The sequence below is a fragment of the Vicugna pacos genome, chromosome 23, assembly GCF_048564905.1.
Source record: "Vicugna pacos chromosome 23, VicPac4, whole genome shotgun sequence".
Lineage (NCBI taxonomy): Eukaryota > Metazoa > Chordata > Mammalia > Artiodactyla > Camelidae > Vicugna > Vicugna pacos.
The window spans coordinates 22,002,433-22,028,105 of NC_133009.1; the positions used below are offsets into that span (position 1 = coordinate 22,002,433).

At 46.7% G+C, this 25,673-nt stretch overlaps 1 long non-coding RNA gene across 4 annotated transcripts; it reads right to left on the bottom strand.

Moving 5' to 3' along the window:
- Positions 1-23: 23 nt before the first annotated feature.
- LOC140688760 (uncharacterized) lies at positions 24-25,637 on the bottom strand. Of its 4 annotated transcripts, XR_012063563.1 has the most exons (5): positions 24,007-25,637; positions 8,835-8,882; positions 8,548-8,679; positions 8,060-8,166; positions 1,348-1,914 (listed from the first exon to the last, which is right to left on the bottom strand). It is a non-coding gene; the product is annotated as an uncharacterized lncRNA (long non-coding RNA). The 4 variants fall into 4 exon arrangements; XR_012063562.1 differs by lacking the exon at positions 1,348-1,914 and adding an exon at positions 24-109 and having other exon boundaries at positions 8,548-8,882; XR_012063560.1 differs by having other exon boundaries at positions 8,548-8,882.
- Between the last annotated feature and the right edge of the window lie 36 nt (positions 25,638-25,673).

Below are 25,673 nucleotides of genomic sequence, written 5' to 3' on the forward strand. Positions count from 1 at the left end.
TAGAGAGATATGACTGATTGTTTTTTAATTCTTCTGCTTGAAGCTTTTTGTCCCCCTTTGTTTTCCTTGGTTGTCTTCTAAAAACTGTCAGCGCCATACCTGTTGTAGACTAAGAATGGGAGGAGGTTCTTAAATGGATTCTTATTTAACACTCATAGCAGTCCACAGAGCTGCTGGCATGCCAGCAACTGAGTGACTTTACGTCAATTTTCACGCACTAAGCGTTTATGGAAACTGTGATACAGCAGGAGTCAAAGAGCTGCTGTTCCTCTTGTACCTCCCCAGGTCTCCTGGGTTCAATGCAAAGCAGAGTGAAACAAACCTGGTAAGGAGAAGCTGACCAAGAAACCGGTTTGCCCAGGAGTTGTATCCAGAATGGGGAGGGAAGGAAACCTGAGGGCATCCTGACTCGGAGGCGGGTCAGGGACAGCTTTGGCCTAGTGTCCAGCGGAGGGCAGTGGTGTGCAGACAGTCACGCGGAGACATGTCCCTAAGGCCGGCTGGCCAGCTGATTTCAGTGTTTCCTGAAGGAAAAGGTCCCCAGGGAGCACATAGCTCTAGCTTATCTGAAGGAGGTGTTGGTGTGTTTTGTTACCTTTTGCTCAATCTCAATTTTTCCTTTCCAGAGACAGCCTCCACTCTTACTTGCCAGGAACTTCCAACCCAGTTTAATTAATTAATTACTTATTGAGCACCTCTTCATGTCAATCACCCTACTGGATGTTCTATGCTGAAAACAAAGATGTGCACAGGAAGCTTATGTGTTAACGAGAGCAGAGGAGGGTGCAGGGTTAAGGCGAGTTTACAAATAATCAAAACTGAAGGCAGAAACAAGCGTTTATGGGGATGCAAGCAGGTCTAAGTATTCCCTGCCGTCCCAGGTGTTTGTTGGTGGGAGGAGTCAAGAGGTAAAGACAAGACAATATAAGGTGTGACTGTATGAAGCCCAGATCTGACCCCCAGGACCCACATCCAACACTCCTGGATTCTGTGATCAGAAGCCCAGAGCTGCCTAGGAACATTAAGGATCACCTTGAGGCTAGGGGGTGGGGTGGGAAAGGGATGGAGGGAGGGACAAAGGCCAAGATAGAAGTCACCCTAAGAAACAAAGCCCCTTCCCAAAGCCATGCTCAAGGGGACTCAGGGACCAAAGACTGTGCAAGCACCCTCATGCCACCCCTACTGATAAAGGCATCCCCCAGGCTCAGGGCACAGTTACGTGAGGCTGTCTCTCCCTGTCCCAGTTGCATCCCATTCCAGGAATGCTAATGTTGCCATACTTTGGGCAGGTAATGATCCCTTTAAGGTGAAACAGATTTCAAGTAAAATGAACACACCTCAAAAAACAACGGGAAAAAAAAGCATTGTTTTGTCCAAGGGTGTTGAGAGAGAACAAGCTCTGATTGAGCCTCCAGGATTGAAAAGGCCACCCTCAGTGCTGCCTCCTCTAGGGGAAGCTGGGTCGGGCCAGGTCAGACACTGCCCAACCCAGGCTCTAGAGACCAGAGGCCAAAGGCAGAGGCACTGAGATTCCTGAGGCTCCTGGCTTGTCAGTTTCATCTGAAACTGATTAAAATGAAATGCAAACCCAAGTAGCTGGGAAGAAAAGGTCAGAATTTTACCCCTGCCTGCTCCCCTCCCTCCTCAGCACACTGCGCTCTGGCCTGGGTCCCATCACTGCTCATATTTCCCCTTCACCCAGGCAGCCCCACTGCCCAGAAGTCCCAGAGAATGGCCTCATTGTAGATGAGTCAAACCAAAATAGCAGCATCTTCTGTTCTCCGCCTTAGGGAGATTCACTTAAAACCCCAAAGTCCCAGATGTGGACAACAATGGAAGTTGTTGTTGCAAATTAGCGATCCTGGAACAGATGAGAGGCAGGTAGTCAGAAAGCAGCCAGTGTGGTGGTTTGGGCTGCGGAGAGAGAACAATTACGCAGTCACTCCATTAACCCAATTAGCAATCACAGGCAGGAATTCTGTTAATCACCAAAGAAGCACGGTGGGGAAGGTGGGAAAAGGGGATAACCAACTGGTAGGGGGTGATGGGGGCTGGGGTTGGGGAGGGGGTTCGTCGCTGCTGGAACAAAAGGTCTAGAAATAAAACCTCAGTTATTCCTAGGCTGGTAAATGTTATTTTTATCATTTTTTAAATGTTCTGAATTTTTTTTCTAAATCATGCCCTAGAGCATTTGGTTGATTAGTGTTTGCATTAATTAATAAAACGGATGACATCTCCACTTAGCAGCAGGCTCTGCCGTGGAAACTCTCCGGGTGGCCTGGGAAATGGTGACAGTGGACTCTTGATAGATCACAACTGCTATGTCCTCAGTCATTCAGTCCAACAAGTCAGTCAACACATCCTGAGTGTCTACCTGGGACTCGAAGGAGTTTCGTGAGTAGGAGGGTAGACACAGCATGAAGAAGGCATGGCCGTGTGCATGACTAGCTGTAATAAATAGTGTTTACATTTAAGATACAAAATTCTGAGCAGAGAAGGGACAGGGTGGGAATCAGGAAAGGCTGCTTAGAGGAGCTGGATTTCAGAGATAAAGGTCAGATTATGACACATGGAATGGGCAGGCTTTAGGATACAGAGAAGGTGTGAGCAAAGGCACAGAGACAAGCTTTTAAGGAGCAGGTGCAGCCCTTCCAGGGGGAGGCTGGGGTCCTCAGAATATGGTGACCTTAGTGGCAGAGATGACTGGTTGGGAAAGAGGGCATTGGAGTGGCCAGTGATGACAGGAAACAGTGAGAAAGATCCTCCCTGCTCCAACCCCCATTTGGACTTTATCTTTTTTAGAGGCCGCAGTTGTGAGAGACTGGCCTGGGAGCTTAGTGTGACCACCTGGGGCTACAGGAACCAGGACATTGGTAACTACTGCCTTCATCACAGTGAGTAAAGGGAGAAAGGGAAACCTATGAAGCCCAGCGTACTAGGTGCCTGCGAGAGGACAGATGGAGAAGATAAGCCCAGGCCCAGGGGAAGCAATGACTGATTAGGTATCTGCCTGGTCTCCTTCCCTACTCAGACCTGGGAGCCACTGTCCCACAGCTCCCCCGCCTCTCACTCCATTATCACTCTCTCCACGCGCCATTGTACTCTCACCCAATTTCTCTCCTGCTCCAGTTCCCTTCTCACCTTCCCCAGCCTTCCAGCTACTGTGAAAGAGGAAAATGGTAAAACATGCAAAGCTTTGGCTTCAGCACAGAGATCAGGTGTTCCGTGTCTCTTGTGTTTGAACAGTTGCAAGCCAGGTGTGCCGGTTGCTCCAGCTCCTGCTAAGCTTCGCTACCCTTTACAGTCTGTCTTCAGGATGCAGGGGCTGGGAGGGCAGGCACTGACCTTTGACCGGGCAGACAGTCCTGCTCAGTAAATATTTGCCAATGACCCGCATGATGACATATGGAGAAACTAACCTCTACCAAAGATTTTTAGGAAAATCTTCTTTGATCACTGACCAGTGGAATTTCCATATCCCCAGAGGTGTCTCAGGCATATGTGTTGAGATCCATGGAATTGTTGTACAAATTGGGGTGAGAGCTGGGAAACATGTTCGCCTTGGCTTCCGAGCTTCCTTTCTGATGGTTGTGGGTCACCAGCCTTCTCATAAGCACAGCCTTCCTTCTTCCATTCTGGTTTGAAACCACCCAGGCTCCTAGAAGTTCCTCCATCCCTCCACGCAAGGCTGGGATGTGTTTGTGCCTGCAGTGATGGGTGTGCTACCCCTGCTGCAGCCAACCACATAACACCCGCCTGTTCTCAGAGCACCAGCCCAAAGCCATTCCAGCCTCTTCTCAGGTTCCATCACTGCCCCAGAAACTGAACCTGGTCTTTCTTTCCCTGGGGTTGCAAGGTTGGAGGTCCAGGAGATGGCTGCCTGGTCTCCCTGTTCCCAGCTCATACAAGTCCAGACCCTTGAGGATACTGGGATTTTGGAGATTGACTCACTATTGTGTGAGTCAGAGAGAGCCTCAACGCTTGGGGCAGCCTTCAGAAGTGAGCTGTCTCTCATTCCAGGCAGGAGGAGACTAACAGGTCTCAGTCTGGGCAGAGGTAAGACAACTATTTTGGAAGTACAAGGAAGCCTGGAGAGGCCGTGGTGTGATGCCCGGAGAGCTTCCTAGCGTCCCCTTGAGAGCCCCTGGCCCACCTCCCAGCTAAGCTCAGCTGGGAGGCCCGGGCTCAGCTCTAAACAAGCCTGGACAGAAATGGCTGTGAAGCTCACCCTGACCTGGCAGCTCCCACTGCAAGCACAAACAGGCCTTTAGAAACCCTCCTGACTAAGTGGCTGTTGGTTGCTGCTGCGTCATTTTCTGTCACTTTCTGGCGCAGTTCCAGGCGGCTGGCGCCACCTCTTTTCTGTCCAGATGGGGAGGCCAAGGGGGCTCCAGGGAGAGAGCTGCTTTGAAGCTCCTGCGTTGAACTCCTGTGCCCCGTCTTGGTGTTGGGAAGCCTTACAGCTGCTCTGCGCTGGCAAAGCCTTGTCTCGCTAACTTGGGGCTTTTTGGATCAGGGTGTGGGTGAAGCAGAGTTCTGGCAAGAGCCTTGGCAGCTGCTGCCAAGAGGAGAATGAAGGGAGATAATTAGACCTGGTAATTGGTTTGCTTTTTACTTTTTTACAGGCAACAGGGACTATGGCTGAAAGGAGAAGATGCAAAAGACAGTTGTCCTCCAGGACCAAGGCTACACTGTCCCAATTTTAGGGGAAAATGCTGGTCACCAGTCAGTCTAGCCCTTCCTGTCATGTCTTGCCTAGCACATCTGTCTGGCTGTGAAATGATTCTGTGCACCCCATGCAGCCCCCAGCACAGCAGTATAGGTTTACTGTACCCAGGTCCCTGCTAAGCCTGAGACCAGGCATCTTACAGCCTTGAATCCAAAGGTAACTCCAACCTTTAGATGGAGTTACCCAACTCCAACGCCTCCAAGAAGAGATGCATCGGGCCTTCTGCAAAGGACTTCGTTGAAGGCTTTTGTTTCTGGGCAGAGCTGACTCATCATTGCCCCCAGATAAGTTTGCTCTCTGGGTGGTTTCCAGGCCCCCATCCCTCCAGCTGGCTGTTTCTCCAGCCCAGATGGCTCATATTAGATCTCAATTTGCAATGTGCTACCCTTTGTGGGCACATGTTCTGGATTTGTCCCAAACTGAGCAGCTGATTCACTCGGACGTTCTGGGAAGCCCTCGGTGTTTGATTCCACTTCAGCACATCAGCATAGAAGCTGCGAGTCAGACTTCCAGTTTTTGTGTGGAGCTGATTGACTCTAAGCTCAGACACAGAAATGCGGTCCTGAGATACTGAAGTCGGAGCTCAGGCTGGGTCCCCGGGAGCTGGTACTGCCTTTGGAAGGGCTGCTTCCTCCAAGTCCATCAGAGGTGGACTCAGTGGGGTCAATGACCTGTTTTTGTGGCTGTCTGATGTCTTGGCTAAAAGCAAAGGAAAGACTTCATGACCAGTTTGAGTTTAAACAGGATGGCCTTTCTCTAGCTTTCCTCCTTGCCGGTTATCTACGTATGTATTCAGTAGACGTTATTGAGCATGTAATGTGTGCCAGACATTGTGCTTAGGGCTCGGGGATAAGGATAAAAAGATGATTCTTGCCTTCAAGGGATTTACTGACTAACGTCTGAGATAGGCAGGCACTTAGAACAAAGTAAGTGAGAGCTGATGTAACCCAGTGGTCAAGAGCGCAGACTCAGGAGCCAGACCGCCCGGGCTCAGGTTACTGCTCTGCCACTTATAAGCATGAAACTTTGGACAAATTACTTCACCACTACGTACACCAGTTTCCTCATCTGTAGAATGAGAATAGTGATACCTACCCTAATGTTTTATAAGGATTAAATTAGCACACATTTAACGCATTTAAACATCGGAGAGAGTTTAAAGCTGTAGCATCAAGAGGACCAATTGGATGAAGACCTTAAGAGGAAGGATGGGGTCAGGTGTAAATCCCAGGATTCTGGGATCTGGACACGTGTAGCCAGGAAAGCTCTTTTGAGTCGAGGGGCCACTACAGTGTATATATTTTCATTGTGAATAATTTTGGCCTCAGTTTATTCCTTTGTAGAGTGGGGATAATCATACCTTCCCTTTCAACCTCGTTGAGAGAAAGGAAGAAAAACCAATATTTGAATCTGCTGTGTACCAGACACAGTTTTATTCTGAGGACTGGGATAAATAACATATTTTATTTATTTATTTATTTATTTATTTATTTATTTATTTATTTATTTAAATTTTAAATTTGATTTAATTTTTATTGTTTGTTTTTTAATTAAAAAATATTTAAAATGAGTTTATTTTTAAAAAAACATTATAAACTGTAAAGTATAGCACACAGGGTCATTATGATTTTCTCTTTACTCCACGCCCTCCACACCCCTCCTCGCTGGCCAATGGCCTGGATAACAAGAGGTGATGGAGAAGGCAGCACTTCGGTCTGATTTTGATAATAGCAGAAAATGCTGTGGTCCTGTTTTGCCTTCACATGATATATGATCCGCCTCAGTCCATGCTGCTTAGTTCTTGGTTACTAAAGCCTAGTAACCCCGTGGGAGGTTGGTGATTTCTTGGGAATGGAGAATCTGGGAGCACCAAGAAGTGGAATGAGAAGGGCTGAGCTGCTTAGAGGCAAAGTTTCCTGACTGATGCGATCAGCTGGGTTAAGCAGGGTAGATTGGTTGGGTTGAGCACACACATTCCCCGCTGCAGACCTGTTTCCTCCAGGTCCTGCTCCTGGGAGCTTGTCTGTGCCTCAGGGCTTCTGCGAGGCAGGCTCCGCACAAAGCAGGAGCGTGTCAGTGGAGGTGGGTGGGAAGCACAGACATCCTCTGACTGAGGGGGGAGGCTGGCCTAGAGGGTGGCGTGTAGGGAGAGTGGCAGCCTCGGCAGCCTCGCTGTTTGCTCACTATCAAGAGCTGCCTTCACACATCCTGGAGAGACTTCTGGGTGAGGTTTCAGAGCTGGCCACCGGGATGACCAGCCAGCTGGCCTGGCAGCCGTGTGGGGGAGGAGGAAGTCTGCGGCAGATTGAGCAGCATTCCGGGCCGGTTTGGGAGACTGGCCAACTCTAACGGGATAACCATTCGCTGCCCTGATATGTGCCAGCAAGTTGGGAAATGAAATCTCAGGGACCCTACCACAGAGAGTCAGAGAGTATGTGGGAGGACTTGGCTGAAGCAAGAATCCTCGGGGAAATCGGTCCATTTCCCTGTCACTTCATTAGCCTCTTTGCAGAACAGAAGCTCTGCCACGGAGACCAGCAGTTGTGGGCTCCACAGCTGGTCTGTTCTCTGTACTGCAGCCTGTGGCCTCAGTGGTGATGGGAGAGATGGTTCCCTGGCAGGGCGATGATGAGAGACAAGGTACCCAGGCAGGATGGTGGAGGCGGGGGTGGGTGGGTATGGTAACATGAAGGCTGAACCCCAGGAATCAGAAGGAGATGCCCTGGCTGCTTTCTCAGCTCCTCCCAGGCCTCTGACAACCTCACACTGTAAGATCAAGACCTTTATTCAACCCTGTTAGAAGCTGCAGGGCCTGCCTAATTAGCTTTACAGACTGGAGCCTCACTGTAGTCTGCTTATCTTGCAAGGCTCTAGTGAGGATCAAATGAAACAATGTATGTGGAAATTCTTTGTAAAGTGCTTTAAATGGAAGGAAATGCTCCAGGCACAAAATCCTCCGGGAATTGCTCCCAGAGGGTAAGAGGACCTAAGTGGAGCCTTTTGGGCTTGATCACTCTTCTCTTGAAGACGCAGAGAAAGGACCTTCACATGACCCTTCTTTCTGGCGTAGTCAATATGGGCATCCCTGCTTTCAACTGGTGGCCTGGGGTCCTAGTGCAAAGGAGTTTCTGTGCAAAGATCACAGAACTGATTTTCTTGCCAGGAGAGGTTCACTGCTGACCCCCAGACAGTGGTCTTCTGGGCAACCTGGAGTCAGGAACCAACAGGGGCCCTGTTTTCAGCAGGGGTTGTGTTCGTACACGGACAGCACCTTTTATCTCGCAAGGGTGAGTAATCTATTTGGGATATTTAACAAAAACCAGACATTACCTCACTGGTGTCTTATCCAGAGCTGCTCCAGTCCTCCCATCAATTCCAGTGATCCGGGGTCTTTTGCCTTGTTGAGTAGAATAGGGAGAGATCCACGGACTCTTTCGCTGAGTGAAGGGATTAACAGAACACACACATCTGAGAAGCCCTGTTCTAGTATTTGTATTCCAGCCCTTTCTTTCCCCAGCAAACGTCTGTTTTCTTTATTCCGACAACCCAGCAGGGGAATTAACCCAGCTCATCCCCCAAACCATCCTGACGCTAGTCTAGTCGGGTTTCTCTGGCTCTCTCTTTCCTCAGGGATGTGAAGAGTTGATGCATGAACTCGCAGTGGCCTCCCAGGGAAACTGGGGAATATTAGCGGCTGGCGGGCCACTCTCTCTGAGGTCAGCGGCTGTTTTCTAACAGACGTGTCAGAGATAGAGAGTGACTCCAGCAGTCACAAGCTTTGTCAGAAGCTACCAGAGGACAGCCTGAAGGTGACTCACATCTCCCCCAGGAGATGCCAGCTTCCTGAAGCAGGACCTGCTGTAGGTCAGCAATGGAATGGCCCCCGCGGGCGTCCGCACAAGGGAAGGGCAGCGATGGTCATCCCAGGCCAGGCAACGGGACTTCTGTGTCTTGTAGTAGAAACATTGAGGTCCAGTTAAAAACCTCCACATATCCAAAATCACCATATAGTAGGTGCTATGAAGGAATAATTGTTCATTTTGATAGGTGTCATCATGGCATGACGACTACATAAGAAAATGTCCATGGCTGTATAGATGCTTACTGAAGTGTATAGCAGGAAAATGGCAGGCCATCTGGGATTTGCAGAATCCTTACATGTTAGCAGAAATATAAGAAAGAAAAAAGAATGAGACAAAACCTTGCCAATGGTTGAGTCTAGGTAATGGATAATATGATTTCATTACACTGTTCTCTAAACTTTTGGGGATGATATCACACTTTCATAATAAAAATAATAATAATAAAGACCACTATGAATAGTGTTAAAAGACAAGACATAGACTGAGAGAAGATATTTAGAACACATGCATCTGACAAAGGATTTGTATTCAAAATGTATAAAGAATTCCTACAAATCAGCTTTAAAAAAAATTAACGACCCCATAGATAAAAAGGGCATAAGTTAGAACAAACAAGTCCATTCCCGGAAGGGGAAACTTGTATGATCAATGCCCACACTCACCGGTGAACAGAAAAATGCAAATTAGAAAACCAGACACCAATTTACGCCCATCAGATGAGCAAAAATTTTAAAGTTTGGCAATACCAAGTATTAGCGGAGATGTAGAGTTTAACACATATACTTAGAAAGCAATTTGGCAATATCTGTTAGAAATGTTTATATCCTACAACCAAGTATTCTACTTCTGAATATATACCACTCAGAAAGTCTTGGGCAAGGGCACAAAATATACTTGGAACACACACTTGGATGTCCATGACAGCATTGTTTATAATATTTAAAACTAGAAAAAAATGGAGCAATAATTCATGACATATTCCTTATACTGGCACACTACATAGAAGTTAAAATGAATGTATTCCATTATTTTACATATATATAATATAATAATATATAATTCACAGATATGAGTCATATATAGTCATAGTTATACATAATTATAGATGAATTTCTAAAACATAATATGGATACTGAATGAAATGAAAATTGCAAAAGGACATGTGTGTTATTATATCACATATATAAACCATTTGAAACATTTGGTCCTCTCTCCCTGTGTCATAAGAGTAAATGAATAATTGGAAGGGCTTCAGAGCAGTAGAAGGATAGTGCTTATCTCCAGGGAAGGAGAGAGGGAATGAGGATAACTTCATTTTTATCTGTATTTGGTTTTTCCTTAGGAAAAAAATGTAAGAAAAGAGTCTGAAGCAAATATGTCAAAAGACTGACATTTGAATATCTGAGAGGTAGCTACGAGGTGTGTATTATATTGTTCTCTGTACTACTCTGCATATTTAAAATATTTTCTAATTAAAAAAAATTTCTTCATTGAGGTCCTGAAGTGCGCCTCTTCTAAACCTCACCTTTCCCCATGACTTCAGAACCCCCGACTCAACTCACACCTCTATGAAAACGATTCCCAAATCTGATTTACCTCATTTCTCTCCCTGGCGTCATTTCTACGTCTCTGTTCACTTCATGGCTAGTTCTTCTGCTATCTCAGATTCATCATACAAATCAATTCTCTCTACTGCTGCTGCCTCGAAACAGCTTTTCGTTTAATTTCCGGTTTCTGTCAATCATGCACTCCATAAATGTTAGTTTTTATTTTCATTAGTCCTTTCAACTTTTACCTTTTCCCATTGAGTTTACCATACACAGGACTGCAAATTTGTCATCTTGAAATTCTTCTTTTCTTTCTGAAATGATGGCATTTCTTACCCTTGAAATGCTGTTTTACATCAATTATTCCCAAGCTCAAAAACCTAATGGTGGTCCACTGCTAGCCTAAGAGGATTCAAAATCCTTGACTGTTTGTGTATTACCTTGAAGTCTGCCTCCTTCCTCTTTCTCCAGCTTTGTGGCCCACTGTCTGCTGTCACTAAGGAGATGGCACCAGCACCCAGCCATGCTGCATGTTTTCCTGTCTTTTTGCTTTTTCAGTCCTGAGATTCTAAGCTTCCAGCTCAGATCAAACGCCTTCTCCACAAAGGTTTCACCAGCTCTACCGCCAGAGCCATTCCCGTAGCAGAACCCATGTGCTGCCTTAGGTATAGACAAATCTTTTTGCACAAAACAGGTCCAGAAGCATCTCCTTCCCCTTCCCCAGATCTCTTTCCATTAGTACTGAGCTCAATTATTGGGCAGAGCCAGGAAGCAGAGGTGGGATGAATACCCATGCTTATGCATGAGGTATCTCATCATATAAACATTAAATCCACCTTTCCCCCTTCCTTCCCTTCCTCCTGGCTTTTCTTCAGTGACATCAGCCATAAAGCAGCCTGGCCTCCCATCGGATTTGCAGAGAGGGTAAGGTGTTTTTCTATGAGTTATGGCAAGAACCTGAGGAAAATGAGATTCCTTTAAGCATAATATTGTATCAATTCTAAGATGCACTTTTTTCACATTTTAATATCTCTGAAATCAGGATGCATTTTTCAATCAATAAAAGTTTTTTTTCTTTCTTGAGGGTATATAAAAATAAAACTGCATCTTACATTGATGGTATCTATAATTAGATGAATTAAAGTATACGGGAAAGTAAAATGCATATAAAATGCAAGCAGCTTTTACTATTTGATATGAATATCAACTATCAGTGTTAAAAAGAGTCTTTGGAACACAGTTCTAGGGGTGCATACTTTTGCAAAAATGGCTCCAAAACAGCATTCTAGTCCATTCCCTCACAAGCAGCACTGTGTACCTGTCTTATCTCCTCTGCCATATTTTGTAAGCTATGAGAGGGCAGAGACCCAGAGGAAGATATATCTCGGAATTCTCTGTGTAAAAACCAATAAAGAGCAGACATAAAGCCCTGCAAGCAGAAATTCTGAACAAAAGGTTTTCATGAAGGAAGCAACTGACCAGTCCCCAGATAATAGCTGGTGCCCCAGATACTAAGCGAGTGATCACGAATAAACCTCCCGGTGCTCATGGCCTCAGTCTCAGGCTAGACTGCTCTCTGACCTCTTTATGCAGCCTTCTCTCCAGAAGCCCAAGTTTGGGTTATTAGGTAGCTGCTCCAGGCATGTGTTGTAACAACAGAGGTTGCCTGACAGCTTGGTCAGGAATTCATTGTTTATACTCTTAGACTTTCCTGATGTCCCTCCCGCCTGCTTCAGTATCACAAGCACTGGTAAGTCAGCAGACCAGCCTCTTCCATCATCCTCTGTCACCTCCTCATACTGCTTCTACCAACCCTTGGTGAAGCTGGGAGCCCCAGCTTCGGTCACTGTCTCTTGCTGGCCACCTTACAACTTGCCCATTTGGTCCCAATGACTTAGGTAGTAAACTCCCTGGGGTGTTAACGATCTAGGTGACCATGGGAGACTCTGAATGCAGTATGGTACTCCATAAATTATTAACTATTGTAATTGTAAAAGCAATGAGCTCTGAGTATCTGGAGGGGGAGGACAGAGAGGGGTTTGAAAACACACGTGCACACACACACACACACACACACACTCAGAATGAGTTTTTCTCAGTGACTCTGTTATATGGTTTTCTGCTCTGCTTTTTTTCTGAACCTAACTGCTTTTGCAGTCATAAATAGGGCTGTTGCCAATTCGGTCCCTGGATGCTTGGGCAGGGGATTGGCTGCAGAGAACTTTTCCTGCTTATGGAAACAGCAAGGGAATTGTGGGTTCCTTCCGAGGAGCCAGTGTGACTGCAGTGATGGCAGGAGGCAGCCAAGGTGATGAGAAGGATGTGTTGACGCAAAAATGTCTGAGATCAGGGAGCCGCTTTCTGCAAGTCAGCCCCTCCCTGTGGCACCCCCAGTGCACCCTCTCTCCCTCGCGCTGGCATATCCTGGTGAATAGAGGTCAGGGAATACTATTTTGAGTGCTTAGAGAGGGACAGGAGGCTGCTGGATACATCAGCCTGCTTGTGGGAGGATGAAGGAACAAAAGCATCATCAAGGCTGTGCTAAACACAGATGCTGTTCTTTGACCTTCACTCCACTTGCTACATCACTCCTGGGTGTTTTATCTTTGCCAAAACCACACTGGGAGGAAGCTAGTGAGACAAAGAAGTGACCGTGGAGCCAATTTCTATTTCTAGCCTGTGGCTGACCCTGGCAAGTAACCTTGAGCAGATCATTAACCCCTCCCTAGGGTGATTATATTGGATTCCAATCTATGTCAAGGAACTCCTGTGAAAATTGATAAGTTGAGATTTTAAAGTGCTTCAAGATCTTAGAAGAGATAAACAAACAATATCACTGTGTTTTAGGCCAGCGTTATGCGCTGCTCTGGAAATCTGGCTCTCTGTGCTCTGGACATGCTCCCTCCTTCACTTGGTGACCAAGCCTACAGCACGCTTCAGATTAGTAACAAAATAGCTAACATTTATTGAATGTTGACTAATGTGCTGGGCACTTTAGTTTAATGCTCACAGCAACTTTATAAGGTACCAAAAAAAGTCCAGAGAGGTTAAGTAACTTTCCCAAGGTCACATAGTCAATAAGCCAGAGCCAGTGCCTGAACTTCAGCCTCCTAAGTCCAAGGTCTGCTTTTATCCGTGATGTTGAAGCATTTCTAATAACCAGGTAATTCCTCATTAGTGAGCACTTGCTATATATTCTGCACAAGTTAGGTGGTATGAGGTATGGAACTATATAAACAGGAAACACGTGAAGGTTGGGTGCTAAACTGGTGACACCAAAGTGCTTTTGGAGATCTGAGGAAAGAGAGATCAGTATGGGCTAAACTTTTGGGGAAAATTTCATGGAGAGAATGAGACTTAAGCCCTTTCTTCCCCCTCCCCTTCTAAACAAAGTTAGAACATTTAGCTTCTTTGGAATCGCTATGTCTAGAGAGATACTGATATGTATTGATTGTAGGAAAAGGGCTTGAGGAGGGACTGTTTCAAGATCATCTGGGACCTGCTGCCTACACTGTGCTTAAGTGATTCATAATGTACTTGGGCTCTTGAAGCCTCTGTGATGTTCAGCGGTAATGGAAACTGCACACGTGGTACACCTTAACCGGCACAATGCTATGTGTCATTTGCATCTCCATTTAAAAAAAACTAAACCTGCATGTCTCCTAAATGTTTTTGGCCAATAGAATGCTTTTTGCACAGAATTAGTGTCAATAATTCATAGACTTCCAAGTTGGGGAACCACTAATGTAAAGGAAAGCCCCTCATTGGAAACAGAAGTAGTTCACAACCCTCAAGCAACTTAAAATCAAACTCCCTGAACGTCTGGTGTAATGCTCCTGAATATCCAGAGCCAGCATTCATTACACAACAGTCCTGACATTTGCAGTTTTTTTCTGTGTGTACCATGTTACTACCTTAGCCAGACTAGGAATGTCTCAAATACCAACACTTGTCTGGTGTATCTTTTTATGCCCTGTGACCCCTTGCCCACATCTTGTCTAAAGAAGATCAATGAATATATGTTGGTTTAAAAACAGAGACAAAGAACGGAAAGGAGAAAATGAAGAAGGGGAAAAAAAAAACCCCACAATTGAAATGATAGCAATTATTGGCAATTTGCAACTGATTACTGAGTTGTTCATTGCTACTCAACAATCAGTACTCTTTGGAAGACTAGCAGATTGTTTAAAATGCAAAATAATGTAAATTTTTTTCTTGGCCTTGGTCAGAGCTGGATCTGCAATTAGCAGGCGCCAGCTTTGGGGCATGACGTCTAATTTACATCTTCCTTTATTAGTTTTGGCTGCTTTCTGCAGAACTGGGTATGCCTGGGGTGGCTCCAGCCCTCGGAGGTTTGATGCCTGGACCTAGAATCTCATAAAGCCTGAGTACCCCTGGGTCAGCATGACTGCAGATGCCAACTGAATGGCTGCTGGTGATGCCACTGCTTGCGGAACAACTAACCCAAGGGTGGTGGGGGGCCTGCAATTAAAAGTGTGAGTGATGCTTTGGTCTCAGGTGTGGTCCCTGTCTGAACACGCCTCACTGCCTCCCTTCTTCGGACCCAGCACCCAGGGATAAAGAGGGCACCATTTGTGAGGTCTGTGACTTTTAGGCTCTAAAGGCCCATGTCTTTTTTTTTTCAAACTAAAAAAAATGTTATTATTGAATTATAATTGATATACAATATATTACTTTCAGCTGTACAACATATGATTAGATATTTTTATGCATTATGAAATGATCACCATGATAAGTCTAGTTATTACAATGTTATTAACTATATTCCCTATGCCATATATTATTTGTTAGCCTCAAAGTTTCTTCCCACCTTATCTCCAGTTTTTTTTAATTGCTGAATATCATTCCATTTATTTTGTATTGATTGATTGAAGTATAGTTGATGTACAATGCTGTTAGTTTTAGGTGGACAGCAAAGTGATTCAATTATATATATACATTTATATATATTTTTTCAGATTCTTTTCCATTATATGTTATTACAAGATATTTAATATAGTTCCCTGTGCTATACAGTAGGTTTCTGTTGTTACCCTAACTCCAGTTTTGAAAGTAGCTTACCCTGGGAGAAGTAATTCATAAACTGTTTGTTGCTGACACTAGAGGGGTTTCCACGCGTATGGGCAGGGGCTTCTCTCCTTCTTTCAGGGGGGCTGGGCGGGGAGGAGAGGGCTTGCGAAGAGGGCAGAGCCCCCGCACAGGATAAAGGTATCTCTGAAGAGGTAGCTTTCGCTTAGGGAAATTCTGTCTCCTGTGGGGGGAAATTGATCTTGTTCTTTTTGTTCTTGGTTGAGTTCCCGGTGTGGATCTTGTGGGCGCTTTGTCCTTGGTGTCAGAACCACCCAGGCTTGGTCCTCACTGGGCCCAGAGGCGCCTACAGATTCCTCAGTCTCCCCTAGCGAGGAAAGCCAGGGCTGCTCCCAGGCACAGGCAGCAGGAGCTGGGTGGGGGCCTCGGAGAGGTTCCTGCAGAGCATGCTGGGGGCCTGTGGCCACCTCCCCTCTGGGGGTTCCAGTTCCTGCAGCTATTTAGAAAAGCTTGGAAGGAGGAGGTAGAGACTCAAAGCTTTGAAATCGGATCTGTGGTTGTTTTTCTGCTAAAACCAAATGATCCCCACCCACCATCTGGCCTGCTGGTGCCTTTTAAGTCAGGGCCACAGTGACCCCCGAGGAGCTGCTGCTGGAGGCAACAGCATGAGCACACCCCCCGGGTGTCTTTGCTTTGGAAGCACTCATGGACCAGTCTGGAGCCAGCCCCATCCTGGTCCCTGTGACTTCCTCCCGTGCTGGCTTGTGTAGATCGACGTGAGCCCTCTGTGGCCATGGCCGAGCCCTGGCTTCAGTTTCCTGTTTAATTTCCCATTGGTTCCCATGGGGCTCTGCACACAGTGGGCCTCCAGTGAATGCAGCTGACAGTCTCGGGGAGGAGTTGGGAGTGAGAAGGCTGTTTTGAGGGGTGAATGTCAGAATCCTCACCCCTGTCCTTAATTTCTCTGATGCCTGCTAAGGAGCCAGGGTGTGCACGGGTCAATCTCTGTTCCTGGCCATTGGCCAACTGTCACATGCACTGAAGCAAAGAAGAGCTGCCCTCAGCATGGTGTGTGTGGGCCACTTGGCCTCTAAGGCCTTGGCCACAGGCTGTCTTCCTTGTGACTGCCCTCATCACCTGCGCCTCCTGACCACACGGTGCCTCCACTTCTCCTGCCTGGATGGAAAATGTTGTCTGGTGGGGGCAGCCTCTCACCTGCATTAAAGCTTGAGGCCAAGGGGCAGGGTTCAAACAGCACCATCAGTGGACTCAAAGGGTCCTCGCTTCCTACGCAGGAGCCCCAGGGTAAAGGGACCATACAACTTGCAGTCAGTTCTTGTAGCCCACGTGCTTACAGGGACTTTCCAGGCTGAGCAAAAAATTTTGACCACTACCTCATCTTGGAATTCCAGTGGTTTCTACCTTGATAGTACAGTTAACCAGATATCTTTCTCACCATTCCTTTATTCACGACATGCACAGAGGCCAAGGTTGACCGTGATCTTCCTGTGTGCCCGGCACTATCCCAGTCCCCGGCAATCACTGTTCGACTTTCTGTTTCTATGAATTTGACTACTTTAGACACTTCATATAAGTGGAATCTGCAGTGTCTGTCTTTTTGTGACAGTCTTATTTCACTTAGCATTTTCTTCCTTTTTAAGGCTGAATCATCTTTCATTGTATATATATATAGTACATTTCGTCTATCTGTTTATCCATTGGTGTTGCTTTGGGTTGCTTCCATCCCTTGGCATTGTGAATAGTGCTGCTATGAACATGGGTGTGCAAATATCTCTTTGAGATCCTGCTTCAATTCTTTTGGCTATAAAGCCAAAAATGAGATTTCCAGATCTACTTTTAACTTCTCAAATTTTTTTTAAAACCATACTTTTTTTTTTCCATAGTAGTTGCATCTATTTTACAATCTTACCAACACAATGGTTGCACAGTGGTTCCCGTTTCTCCATGTCCTCACCGACTCTTGATATTTTCTGGGTTGTTTTTTTTTTTTTTTTTTTGATAGTCACCATCCCAATGAGTGTGAGGTGATATCTTATTGTGGTTTTTATTTCCATTTCTCTGATAATTAGTCATGCTGAGCATTTTTTCATTTGCTTGTTGGCCATATGTAAATCATCTTTGGAGAAATGTCTGCTCAAGTCCTTTGCCTAATTTTACTTGGGTTATTTTATTTTTTGCTGTTGAGTTGTAGGAGTTCTTTATATATTCTGCATATTAACCCTTTTTCAGATAATATGACTTGCAAATATTTTCTCCCATTTCATAGCTTGCCTTTTTAATTTGTTCATTGTTTCCTTTAACGCACAATAGCTTTTAGATTTGATGCAGTCCCGTTTGTCTATTTTTGCTTTTGTTGCCTATGCTTTTGGTGTTTTATCCAAGAGTTCATTGCAAATCCAATGTCATGAAGCTTTCCTCTGTTTTCTTCTAGGGATTTTATAGTTTTGGTCATATGTTTAGGTTTTTAATCCAGTCTGAGTTAATGTTTGCATATGGTGTAAGGAAGAGGTCCATCTTCATTCTTTTGCATGTGGATATCAGTTTTCCCAACACCATTTTTTGAAGAAATTGTCTCTCCCCATTGAGAAGATGGTGAATTTTATGTTATGTGTATTTTAACACATTTTTTTAAAGTGAAAAAAAGGAAGAATATGCAACAGAGATAATATCTGGCCCACAAAGCCTGAAATATTTACTACTTACTATCATCTGGCAAGAATTTGTTGACATCAGAGCTAGCACCATGGCGTCCTGCTGCACCAGTGTTGCTGTGTTGACAGGAAGCCCCAGTGTGATGTCTGCCATGCTCTGATTCTCTGATTCCTTTTGGAACATGCCTCTTCTAAGAGTGCACTTAACAATTCGAATTCGTTGTGTGCGTGAAGATGGACACAATGCCAGTGGCTGCACCTTTGAGTCTGTGTAGACAGTGAACCGGTTGCCTGGCAGGCCGGCCTGTGGCCTGTTTCTTAACTTTCCTGGTTGTGAAACAAGGATGAGAAATTCTGGCCTTAGAGAGGAGGGAAATGAAAGAGGAGAATCTCACCAAGTCTCTCTGAGACATCAGCAGGGAGCTCTGAAGGCTTCTTGGAAGGAAGAACCAGTACAAATCATGGGCAACATTATCTTAGCAAGTCTTTGAGCTCCTGGTCTAAATAAGATAATCTGCTTAGGCTCAAGGAAATGTGTTTACTCCTTTCACACTGGATGTATGACTGCATGATCCACTGGCTGCCTAATTTAACGTCTTTTCCTGCCTCATCTCTCTACCCAGGTGGTGAAACCCCAGAGCTTGGTCTCTTGTTTCATTTGTATCTTCTCTGAGCACTTGGTACCACACTTAGCAGCAAACGGCAGCTCTTCTTATTGTTTACTGCCTGACTCACGTGTTATGAAAAGCCCCTAAATGGAAATGGGCTTCCAGGAAGAGTCCCTAAGGAAATAAGGGCCTTCTGTCTGCTTCTCAGAACCATCTTAAGGCGTGAGAGCGAGCGGGTGTGAGCTAGCTGGGCGGGCCGTGACCGCCCAAGTGTTCCCTCCCCTCACCTCCAGAAGACAAATGTTTCATCACTCCCGGTGTCTTCAGCATTCAACCCACTTCAGTGCTCCAGGAAACATCATGAGGGTTAATTATTTCTCAGGGCTGACTCAGACAGCGTTTTTCTGCCAAAGAATTCTGTCAGCCCAGCATGGTCCTGCTGTTACCCCTGGTGAGGGAGCCTTTGTAAGTCCTGTCAGGGAGGAAGGCCCACTGGCAGGGAGGCCCCGAGCCTGGTCGCTTGGGGTGGAGTCCAGACCTAATCCCCCGGGGCGGGGCTGGTTGCTGGGAAAGGGGCTGTTGCTGGGGGCGTGGGGGAGGCCCTGTGTGAGAAGCCGGCTCCAGAACACTCTCACCACCAGGCTGCCTTTCAGCCAGTCCCTGTGGGGCCACAGCTTGCCTTTCATTTTGTTGATTGGAGATTGTGTCCCTGAATAGAGCTTAATGTCCTTTTGAAATGATCTGTTCTTTTTCTCTCTTTTGAAAATTTCTCTTGCCTTCTCCATTTGGTTCAGATCGTCACAGTGTCCCTAACCAGTGTAGGTGGATAATGGGACATCCGGAGAGTAGGGGTGATTCTCCAACACAAACTCTCTGCCCTGGGAGGCCAAACTGGGGGAGGGCAGGAGGAAGGGAGGCAGGAGAGTCTCTGGGGGAACGAGGCCTGGGAGACGTTTTCTCTCGGGTCTGTGTTGGATGAGGGGGCAGGGCAGTGGGTTGGGGTGAAGTGGAGGGGGTGTGAGTCCTGGGAGAGTTGGGGCCAGGGCTTCAAAACCAGAACAGAAGTGGTGGTGAGGCTGTGGAAGCAGGGGAACCGGAATGGAGGTCTGAAAGGAATCTGAGGGTTGGGGGTGGTTTGGGGGTGGATAGCAGAAGGGGATTCAAAGAGGCTGGACTGTGCTTGAGAAACCTGGGGCCAGAAGTCAGGTGGGGAGGAGACAGAGTGAATGAGGCCAAGGACTCACTCCATGGTAGCCATTAGCTTCAACCTGCCCTCTGCCAACAACGTGGGTGGGAAGGTATCCACGGGGCAACACGAACGCATTCATCCCCCCAACCGCCCCAGGCTGTTTAGGGCTCCTGCTGATGAGCCAAAGCTTTGCCTTCGTCCAGAAAGAACAGCACTTATACAAAAGGAACCAGGTGAAGGCAGGGTTAGTCTTCTGTGAGAAATGGTAATTGTACTAGTCGATTGCATCTCCTCTAAGAATCCAAGGCCTATAGTAAATTACATAGTTACATTTCTACCCACTTACCCACCACAAAGCAACACAAAACCCAACAACCATGTTTTGCAAGAGTCAATAAATATTTACAGAACAGCTATTATGTACAAGGAAGTATTTAATATATCATTTGATCTTCTCAATAACCTTGTGATCTATTAACCATTAAACAAATGAAGACTCAGAGAGGCTAAAAGGTAGCCAGGAATCACATGACCAAAGAGAGAATAAACTCAGACCTGTCGACGTGAGAATACAGCCGTGGCATCTAGTGAATGGTGCCCACTGGCCTCCAAGATTGGGCCTGGTGTTCTGCCCCGTAGCCACGTCCAGGGCCCAGAAACTGGTAGGTCAGTGTCTACAAATCTGCCTCAGGGCTGTTTTCTAAGATTCTATTCTGTTCCTCTCTTCTGTGTGCCTCACTCCCCAGCTGCCATCCTGTGCTCCTTCCCCACCTCCAAGAAGGCACAGAATGGAGAAGTTAATTTCATTATTTCCATGTACCAAGTATATGAGCGCCTTTTGTCATGCCAAACATTATTCTAGTTTCTGGGGTTAAGAGAGTGAACAGAACAGATGAAAACCTCTGCCCTTGTGGAACTCATATCCTAGCCAGGGTATAGACATTTGCTTGAGAGATCAGGTTCTGACTGAGACTTGTCAATCCATGCGGGGACCGGGAGGATTTAAGGGAAGAAAAGCAAGAGTTCTGGGACTCCTAGGCTGCCGTGCAGAGACTGGAGCAGAAAACCTGCTGTGTTGTCTGCCAACCTCCCTCGCCAGCACTACCAGCTCCCATCCCTGTGGTTCAGTTTCAGGCTCTGCCACTCTGTGGCCCCTTCCCTGGTTCTCATTCCAGGAGGGGCTTCTGAGCCAAACTGGGCTAATTAGTGTCTTTACCACAAGATCTGGAGTTGAGACTAAAACACTGATCTCTTGAACATACAGGAAACCAAGATCTAAGCCATAGCCTTTTGAGTATTTTTCATTACTTTATTACTTTTTTTGCCATGTATACCAGAGAGCATAAAAAGTCACTATAGAGTAAGAGGACTGATGTGGACACAATCATAGAGACAAGACATGGACAGACCCTCCTTATACCTTCCTGAGGCCAGTTGCTCTCCTGCCAGGGCCATAAAAAGAAACCCTCACCCCGTTCAACAACTTACCCTTGTGTGCTTCAGCTGGCTTGAGTTGATTCTGTTACAACTCTTCAGTCTCATCTTCAATGTAAACAAAAACTTTCAACTTCTATTAAGGGCAGAAGCAGCAAGCTTAGGACTGGCCTGATCTGATCAGGTCCAGGAGAGACAATCAAACTGGTCCCTAGAGACCATGGATCCCTGGGGACAATCTCCTGCCTGGCACCACCTCTCTTCCAAGGCCAAAGCCTAAGAGCACATAGTGAATGTGCAAGTTGATCTGGGTACTACCAGAGTCTGACCTTCACCCAAATCCAGTCTCAGTAAAGGATCAGATTTCTAATCCACATGCATTTTTTTCCCGTTGCTCTAGGTCAGAGAAGGGAGAAAAGATTGTGGTAAAAGAAAAAGAAAGAAAAAGATAAAATATCTTCTAAACTATGGGTCCAGTAATGGAGTGGCTGTCTGTATTGATTGTTGCAGATCATTGCAAGCTTAGCAAGAATTAGCTGCTGGGTCATGGCCTGTTGGAAAGACAAATGTAGCCCATTAAAAGGGATTGCATATCAGCTGCAGAAAGCTCCTTACTCGGCTACCTTTTCTCTACCCCTGACTTGGCGTCCACTTGCCCTATAGGCCCCAGTTTTTCCTAGGAGGCCCTTCCCCAGGGTTAGGATAGGGGCCTCCTCTCGGTTAGAGCACTGCCTTAAAGTACACTCCATTTAAGTTGCCTGTTTAAATTCTTGAGAGTAGAGACCATGTATCTAGCTCAGTACCTGGCACATGGTAGATGTTTAATATAAATATATTCAACAGAAGACTGAGAATTCAAGCATTAGTTTAGTACTACTTAAAAAGCCTCCACACCTAAACTTCTACAGAGAGCCACATACTTTGTGATTCATCACAGTATAAGGTAGATTTAGGTATGTGTGTTTAGGAGCCAGATAGGGCTCAGGTGCCCTTGACTAGCTAGGAATTCCAAGACCGTCTATCAAATAGGACCTATCAGAATTAAGTTTGTCTTTATACAACAAAAAGCAAGGGTTCATTCTCTCATGTAGAAGTCCAGAGGAATTCAGTCCTGGGCAGGAATAGTGGCTCCAGAAGTTATCAGGAACCCCAAGCTGCTCTGGGTTTCTTCAGCACCATCCTTAGCACTCACTTCCCCAAGGTCACTTCATAGTACAAGAGGGCTGTGACATGTCAGCCATCACATCTGCATTCCAGGCAGCAGGATAGAGGGAGAGGGGCAAATGGGCCACAGAAGAGCATCCTGCCCATCTGAGTCTAAGCAGACTTCTTGAAAACTGCGTATGTAACATCCTCTTATATCTAATTGGTCAGGAAAGCTTGGAAATGTGGACTGTAGCTGGACACACTGCTGTCCCAAATAAACATGGAGTCTTAAAAGTAAGGGGGAAGAGGAGAACAGATATTAGGCAGGAACCTGCAGTCTCTTCCCTAGTCCCCGAGTGAAACTGTCAGAAATGGGCTAAAAAAAAATAAGTTAGAATATCAATAGATCTGTAGGCAGCTCCCCTTTGCTCTACACCTCTGTTCCCTTTGACAGAGGAACTAGTTATCGATAACTTTTATCTCTGCATTGAGAGCTAAGAGAAGCATGGAGTAATCTCCTGTGCTGTTTCTAGTTTGCACCCATCGCTTGCACTCACTATAGGATGGGACCACGTGAGGAGTTTGCCGCAAACAGACTGCAGAAAGGCTCTTTAGTGTGTGGGCCGCTCTTACAAGTGGATGACTTAGCCGAAATGGGGATTGCCGACAATGCCGAATGGGATACAGTACATTAGGGGCCCTGTGGTGAGACTGACAGCCTGGATGCTCCATATTTCAGATCTGTGGTTTGCAGGAAGTGCTCTGACGGCATGCAGGCCTGTGCACTGGCCTCCAGGACTAGAAGGAGGAAGGAACCTTTCCCTCCACCCTCATCCCCCTGAGGCAGATGGTCCCCAGTAGCCACATTTGGAGCATCCTTCCCATGGCACGGACAGAAGCCCCTGCTACCTTGGGCTCTCAGATTAGCACTTTCTCAAACTGCACCTTGATATTCTCTTGAATTGGAACTGTCTGAATGTAGGACAACTACAATAAGGGGAACATGGGAAACAATTATGAGCTCTGGGTTGGCATCCTGGCCCTGCCTTTTGTTTTCCGTGCTGCTTTGCTGACTTGTTTAACTCCCTCTAGGTGTCCATTTCCTCAGGTGAAATAGGAATGGTAACACACCTACCTCCCTGAGCTGTTCAGAGGATTAAACAAGATAAGGCTGGTGAATGCATTTAGCCTAGTGCCTGGAGTACAATAGGTACTCAATAAAAGGCAGTTAAGTTTACATCTGAGAAAACAGAATGGAGATAGATGGCCAAAGCCATTGTGGAGACTCAACCCCTAAACAAAGCTTCCTCTGAAATTAGAGAAATGTGCAACCCTGGTATCTTGGCTGGAATCCCAGGAAGGGATGGGCACTTAACCACAGCAGAGCCAGCCCCCGCCCCAGACACCGTACTCCAAAGGGCAGGGCCACTCCCCATCCGAGGGCAGGCCCAGCACAGGGAATGGATTCACATCTTGTCCTGGGGATGCTGTACTTGGAAAAACAGTATTGATTCTGTGGTTCAGGTTGCAAAAGGAGGAAGAAAGACTGAATGCCATTACAGAAAGCATTTAATGCCTACCATACTTTCTATTTAGAGAGGCACTTGGTAATCATTTTCATTAGTGTCTCTTCTTAAAACAATCTCAGAGATAGCTTATCCCCATGTTGGAAAGGCAGAGTGTAGAAGTAACTGGCTGAAGGGCGTGAGGCCAAGCAGTAAAAGTTAAGAATTCATTACTCCCAAATTTCCAGCACGTTGCTTACTTACCTCAGCAAGCTCCAGCAATCCACTCGGTGAGTGCCTGGCGGGGCCTCTTCCACCATGGACTCACCGCTCACACTGGCCACTCATGGTCACTGGAGAAACATAGGCTCGGAATTCTAGAACATGTGACTGTTCTCCCTCACGGTTTAGGACCGGGGTGAAAAGTGACTTTTCCAGCCAAATCCCAAGTGGATGTGACTGTCAGCAAGTCCTGGAGCAGGAAGGTTGGAACTTTTCCAGGACAGACGTCACACTATAGAGCTCTGGAGATACAGTGGGCGGACAGGGGTTGGAGAGCCAGATGCAGCCCCTGTTTTCAGCACCTGAGAGAAATCATGGTGTGTGGCCACAGTGTGGCTGAGAGGGAGGGGAGGCAGATCCAAGTGTCAAGATAAGGGCAGCTCACCTTCATGGTGCACCTACTGTGTGCTGGGCCCTGCTTGATTGCATATATTAGCCCATTCCTTCTCTGCAATAACTCTATGAAGTAGGTGTGGTCATAATCCCCTTTCTACAGGGGCTGGGACTTGAGCTCAATCTGACTTCTGATTCTGGAATCTCCCTTGTTCTTCCTTAAGCTGCCTCTCAGGACAGTACTGAGTGTGACTCGAAAGACCCGAGTGTTGGGCTGAGGCTCTGGGGCAGAGTACCCCTCAGCGAGGAGGCAGTGGCCAGGCTGCCCCCTCACTCGGGGAGCTTACGCCTTTGATCAGGGCAGCATCACGGTCTGTCCCCGCCACCACAAGCAGAAACACTCTTGGCACAAGCCCTTCTGGTCGGGTCAGTTTTCAGGGAACAGGATGCTTAGTGAGCCTGTCTCCTCCAGCTGTGCTGAGAACGTGGTGAACCCACTAGGCCTAATCAGTGAGGGAGAGAGGAGCACAGGCCGGATGGCTTTTCCTCGTTTGCTAGAAAGCCTGTGGGCACCTGAAAATCAGCCCAAGGCTCAGGTCTGACTTCGTGCCTTCGTTGTCTGGGGAACAGAGTTTATCGATTCCAAAGAATGCATTTCATTTCCTTTTGATTCCAATACCAAAGCAGCTCCCTCTGCTCCTTGAGGGATAGCCCCCTCCTCTCTCTTTTCCAGAAAATTCCCAAGTCACAACTGTTCTGAATTATTTAGTTGGCTGGCATGGAAGCTGTTTGTGTGGCCCTACTCACTAGGGGTGTTCACACAAGGAGACCGCCTGGCCTGGAGTCTTTGGGAGAATTTGCGGGGTGGCATGTATGCATCTGCTGCGTGTTCATTAGCTCCTGGGGAGAAAACCGACTCGTCATAACCATCCAACGTCTGCTGTCGGGACAGGCCTCAGCAAGCCAGCCGCGGGGTGGGAGGCGTCCTTAGTCAGCTGGGAAAGGAAAGCTACTGTGCCGTCTGACCTGAGCCAGGCGTGTGTCACACTCTTCCTGTTCTCTGGCATCCTTTCATTCTTCCCGAGGCCTCTGCTCAACCCGGAGCCTTGTGTGGTGTCGGCAGCAAGCGGACGGGCGGACGAGAGCGGCTGAGCGGGGCGAGTGGCGGTCACTCACGTGGTACCCACTGGCTCACAGGTGCAGGCGCAGGTGCCTGCCCTTCCTCCCGGGGCTCGGCCAATCTTTTTGTAACATTTGAAAACGGCCATTGAAATGCCAGATGACAAAATTTCCCTCGGAGATTGAGAATTGTGATG